This window comes from Athalia rosae, chromosome 5, assembly GCF_917208135.1.
Source record: "Athalia rosae chromosome 5, iyAthRosa1.1, whole genome shotgun sequence".
In the NCBI taxonomy this organism is placed as follows: Eukaryota; Metazoa; Arthropoda; class Insecta; order Hymenoptera; family Athaliidae; genus Athalia; species Athalia rosae.
The window spans coordinates 11,379,984-11,386,242 of record NC_064030.1 but is presented as its reverse complement, the minus strand read 5'-3'; the positions used below and the strand labels follow the sequence as shown (position 1 = coordinate 11,386,242).

The following is a 6,259-nucleotide window of genomic DNA, read 5'->3' as shown; positions in this document are numbered from 1 at the left end:
GGTTCACAGAAGAGGATACAGATGCAAATAAACCTACGCTTCAATCTATTAAAACTTTTTTTCCAACCTTGAGACCTAAACTTTTCAGGAGCAACACGTTTTGACGTGTTAGCGCGGTGGGAACAGGTGCACGACTGACTCCTCGGGTGCATGGTAACTGATTATAATCACCTCCAATTTTTTTGTTATACAGATTCCCATTACTGCGATTTGATGTGCAATCTCACAGTTATAACTTCTCCGCGGAAATTAACCAAATCTCCATTCTGATCAACGATTCGCAGCTGAATGTGATCTATGGTCTTGACGGTGACCGGAAGGTAAATGACGTGCGAAGGTACTTCGATGATCTTATATCCTGGTGGGACAGTTGGAAAGAACTCGTGAATCGTGTGCACCTGACGTCCGTCGGCGTAAGCACCCGTTGTAATATTACATTCCACCCGCAGCGAGTTTACTTTCGGAATAGCTACGGGGAGATCCGATTGATAAACAACGTCAGGCTGTAAGATGCGTGGGGCAAACCCTAACAAGCGACCAATAGAGTCGCTGGGCTGGAAATTTATCGTATGATTACACTTGATTTCGCTACGTAACGTATTGTTGTTTGGTTTTATGGTGATATTCTTATCCACTAGCGCGTTCTGTATGTAGCTCTCAATGTCTTCTATTTCGTAACTACCTGTAGGTATAGTGATAACCTCATCCCCCACGTAAATTTTATTCTGACCGAAATCCACGTTGGGAATTGAATTGAAGGTCAACAGTTCAACCAATCCCAAGACATAATTCTTCTGGGTGGAAAGTTCAATTGGCGGAAAGTATTGCGTTTCAAGGATCGTGGATGTTCCCGAAATGGTTAGCGTCAACGAATCACCCATGAACGCAAATTCTAAACTGATCGTGGCACGTAAGCTTCAAGTTTATATACATTCTTTCGATCCAATTGATTACAAAGGAATTTCAAACAAAAATGACCGCATGTGATTGTATCGTATTTCTGATATCTTTCATGATTATATTTAACGCTACCAACACCAGAATATCTGATGAGATCTGAAGGTGGTCGAAGATTACCGAAACTGTCGAAGTAAACAACGTCGTCACCGATCTTTTTGTACGCCACCCAATGCGTGCCTGGTCCATCTTCGTCGTCGAGATTAACAATTGCTGATTCGATTCTACGAGGACCGCGATGCGGTAATCCGGTGCGCATAAAGACCCCGCGAAAATGGGGAATTTTAAGGATGTTTGCATACTTTAACAGATCCACATCAGGTAACGCTCGCTGCGGTAGCTTCGCTATTAGTTTTTTGAACGGATACGATTGTTTGGATTAAGGTGGAGTCCCAGTCTCTTCCTGTAAGGTTTGAGGTAGAGTCCCTTGCCCAACGCGATAGCCTCCATTGTTTTGTTGTGCCTCCGACTTTCTTCGAGATCTCGTTTAGCGGCACTCGCGTCGTTCACCGCCTTCGTTATACCTGCCGCCCCTCCGGCTAACGCACCCGTGGCGCTCAGGCCCGCAAGGAGGGGCACCAGGAAGGGTAAGAAGCCTCCAACTTTTGTTGGCACCGGTAGGATGCGTGGTGCGCGTACGTTGCGTTTACCCCCCGCTCTCTTCACCGCGTTCCGAGCCCCCTTGAGTGCCGTCCTAACGGCTACTCGAGCATTTTTACTCGGAACCATAGATTTTTTCGCTGCTCCTACGATCTCCCGTAGTGCCGTAGGCTTCGGCTTCTCGATACCCATACCCAATTTCGTTTTAGCTTTCATAATGTTGGTAACCGTCCAGGCAGCTGCTTTTTCACCAAGTTTTACGTCTGGCGCTAGAACCCGCCTCCAGGCTTTTTCTACTAATATTTTATCCGCAGCACTTCGAGCCTCTAGATTTTCACGATTTTTCGAATATGCTATATCGTGTTCCCTGCAAGCGGTGTCTAAGGGGTTCATTCCTGCATCGCCGCGAGTAAGTCTTTTGTTTAACTTTGTACCAGGTCCGCAGTACTGATAACCTGGTAAATGCAATTCCACAGGTAGGCTATTGATGATTTTATTGACCAAGCCTTTTCCACAACGACGTTTTTTACGGGTTTCCGCTTTGTGTACGATCATATCGACGTTCCATCGACAACTGAAAGAGAATGTTCATAAACAACGACTTTGTAGCGTTTTGCGTTAGTCATGTCTTGGACGAGGGCTGAAACACAGCCCGTCAAGTTGCCTGTGACAAATTTTGACAAACTCGCGCAACAAAAGAGTGGTAAAACGGGAAAGCGGCTCGGACATTTGTTGCCCAACAGCGTACGAGCTGTGTTTTGCGGTCCGTCCAACTGTGGTAAAACAAACGCACTGCTCGCCCTAATAACACACTCGAACGGTCTCAGGTTCGAGAATGTTTACGTTTACTCAAAATCCCTACATCAACCAAAGTACAAGTTTTTAGAGCAGCTGTTAGGGCAAGTAGATGGTGTCAAGTATTTCCCTTTCAACGAAAACCAGCAGGTGGTCGTACCTGGCGATGCGCTACCTGATTCTTTGATGGTGTTTGACGATGTGTCCTGCGAGAAGCAGGATAATATCCGAAATTTCTTCAGTATGGGGCGCCATCGCGATGTGGATTGTTTCTATCTTTGTCAGACGTATGCTCGTATACCTAAACATCTAAACATGCTCACCGTAATTGATGTATTTTCAAAATACGCTTGGGCCGTGCCTATGAAGAACAAGACAGGCGAAGAGACGGCGAGTGCTATGGAATTTGTTCTCAAGCGGGGACGCGTGCCGAAACATTTACAAGTTGACAAAGGCAAAGAATTCTACAATTCGCATTTTGAGGATCTTATGAGACGGTATAAAATAAAACTCTACTCCACCTTCAGTAATCTGAAGGCTTTGATCTGCGAACGTTTTAACCGAGCGATAAAAAATAGAATGTGGATGGAATTCAGTTTGCAAGGAAATTACAAGTGGATAACCATTTTACCCGATTTGATATCCACTTACAACACGAAACATCGAACAATTCAGATGAAACCAAATATACACCAAATTGGACAACGGAAATATTCACCATAGATCAGGTGGCAAACACCGATCCTGTAACTTACAAACTCAAGGACTACCGAAACCAACCTGTTGCGGGTGGTTTTTATGAACTAGAGCTTCTCCAAGCTGCAAACTCTGACACTTACCTCATCGAGAAGGTGTTGCGAAAACGTGGAAAGAAACTGTTTGTAAAGTGGTTAGGTTTTGACAATACACACAATAGTTCGATAAACGAAAATGACTTGTAAGGTTTTTTCAAATTGAACATAAATACGTAATAAAACTTCAACAATAATAATATAAAATTTAATTTTTTATTTCTCCAATTTACACCTAAAATCCAATACAGCTCACTCGGAAGGTATGAAACCCCACGGAAGTGTATCCGTTGTATTAGAAGACACAACTCGCTTATCGTCATCCCAGCTCAGCACTATCTTTTTCTGTGATACCGTATAGACCTCATACTTTTTGCTTATAATTAAATTCTGAATTTTCACTAAGTTTTGCTGATGCAAAGCACATTCCATGTAGTCGTTGAAAGTTATTGTCCTCAAAGTTGACCCTTTGACTCCTTTGGCGCGTTTTTTGTCTTCATGGTCGTTTAACACTTTAAAACAATACAATTTCGCTCTCAAACCTATGAATTCGGTAATTATTTTTCCGTTAGTTTCATCTTTTATCAGTCCCACAAATTTTTTATTCACCAACGGCATTTCATAAACATTATCTACAGGATAGTCGGAGGTGTCGAATTTGTATAAATCAGCTTTCATACATTCGTATATATTGGGAACGGTGAAATGATACAGAAGACTATCCGTGTCCGTGTACAACAATTTCGCCTTGTCTCCAAAAGTTTTTTTCACATAATTGTAATGAAAATCGTAAATGTATATTTTGGAAAGATCGAGAATAGAAAATCCGCTGTATATCGGTTTGTTCAGTTTTATTTTTGTTTTAGTCAATTCAATTATGACCATGTTTTTATCAAAAATCGTACAACTATGGAAATTTGGTTTTGCTATGTAAGATCTGGCACCGTATCGTCCTCCCCACTTGGTAACTAATTGAACGTCTCTGTATTTTCTAACATTTCCCATCGTTTTTCCAAAAACAGCGTTGATCATTAATTTGAAAATTTTTTTTTAAAACTCGTTATTAGATTTTTTTCGAAGATCACTGTTCAAATTTATATAGCTTTCCAACCAGGGTGCTTGTTTGAACTTCAACACTCGATGAATTTTCAATAATTTCATACCCAAACTTAGACACTGTTTCAAAACTATGTAATGAATGACGTATTTTTTTTTCGCGAACAGGGTGGTCGTTAATTTTGGCTGTGTACATCTCGAAACGGGGGGTACATAGTGCGTCGGGCATAGTGGCACGTCTTTGTGTGATTCGTGAAGTTCTTGAGGATATTCTAAGTCTACTTCTAATATGTATCCTATAGGGGATCTGTCTGAAACTTTGCCTATGTCGAGTAGCTCAAAATATATCACCCATTCAAACGAACCATATGGTAGAAAAAGACTCATACCTGCACCGTACAGGTTGTTCACGTCGAAACACATGATATACGACTCATCCCGCCGCGAATCAAAGGCTGCACCCATGTATCTGTTATAAGCTTTCGCATACCTGTTAGAATACTGGGACACACCACCGCGGATACCTCTTTCAACGAACATTACCATATCAATGTCAAGCAACAGCTCTAATTCGATACGCGTTGCGACGTTAAGTTTTTTATTTTCCCCCAGGCAGGTTGGACCCGGGAAACACCCACGTGCCTTCGGCGCGATTTGTACGAAACGGAAAACGGAAAACGGAACGGAAAGATTGTTGAGCGCCAGACGCGTTGTCGCGTCACTTAACGGATTAACAAAACTTACAGAATAAACGAATGCAGATCCGGCGGAGTGGCTGGCTAGGCACAGGCTGTTCAACAGCGAAATAAATGGTAGAGTGGCGTGGATTCACAACAACAATTCGGGCACAAATAAAATAACGATAACGTAAAACCAAATTCGTAATTTCGGGAGACTGTATTTTAACAAATTCGGTAGGAAATACAGAATCGGTAGATTTACAATAGGTCGAGAGTAACAAAATATAATTCGTTTAACGGTAGCGGGAGATCATTTACGGGAGTACAGAATTATAATTTCGATATTCGAAAGGCCTACGGGAGTTCACTAATTCTTTTACAAATTATCCGAATGTGCGATCATTACGAACGGGAGAAAAGGCGCGGTTTTACACGGAGCGCTTTTCCGTGGCTACTCTACGGTAACAGACAATAGATTTTCCACATTGATCGGGAATGTAACGGAACGCAAGATTTACCGTAGGGGTAACAAATTACCCAAAGAAATGACAAATTAATACGGGAGAAAATATTACATAAATTATAACAAAATACCATACAGCACCACCAAATATCACCAAGGCTTTCCTTAACGTATTACTTAAATTTTACTTAATTCCTGAACGTATTGAATGATGCCACGTGCAGCAAATGCACGGGAGAACGGTAGAAGACCAATTAAAAACTCAGATAACAGAAATACAAAATGTACGGTAATTCAATTCGGCCACGAGGTGCACCGGGAGGAATTACAGAATTGCCCAAAAACCGAAATACGTAACGGACCGGACCGTACCAAATTGCGGTGGGGCTCGTTCCCACCGACTTATCAAATTAACGGGATGCAGTGGGCCTTTTACCCACTGACTTACACGCAAAATTTACGGGATGCAGTGGGCCTTGTACCCACTGACTCACACACAAAATAAACTGCGGTGGGGCTAGTTCCCACCGACTTACAAAACAATAAAACAAAAATACGTAATACTTTAGGCAATTCTCAATCCCCACGTGGCTACTTCGTGCCTCTCTCAGAAGGTGGGAAACCTTACCTAATCGAAGGAGTTCGGCACCCACTGAGTCTAACTTAATAAAAATACTTTAACTGATTCTAGATTTAAATATACTGTGAACTAAAGGGCGGATGGGAATGAATCTAAACTCAACGGTAGCGGTAGACGTTAGGTGAAAAACGGTAGAGAGACGGTAGATTTAGGAAAGCGGAAAAGGAAGATCTTAACTGGTGAGAAAGGATCTAGCCAAAAACGTCCTGTCGGTACAACGGTATCTCGCAGAGTAGGACGAGTTGATCGCCGGTGTCCAGGATCTTCTTACTCGGAA

The 6,259-nt window shown here is 42.2% G+C and overlaps 1 pseudogene; it reads left to right on the top strand.

Moving 5' to 3' along the window:
- The first annotated feature begins 2,181 nt into the window (after positions 1–2,181).
- On the top strand, positions 2,182–3,293 carry LOC125500987 (annotated as a pseudogene).
- Positions 3,294–6,259: the final 2,966 nt, after the last annotated feature.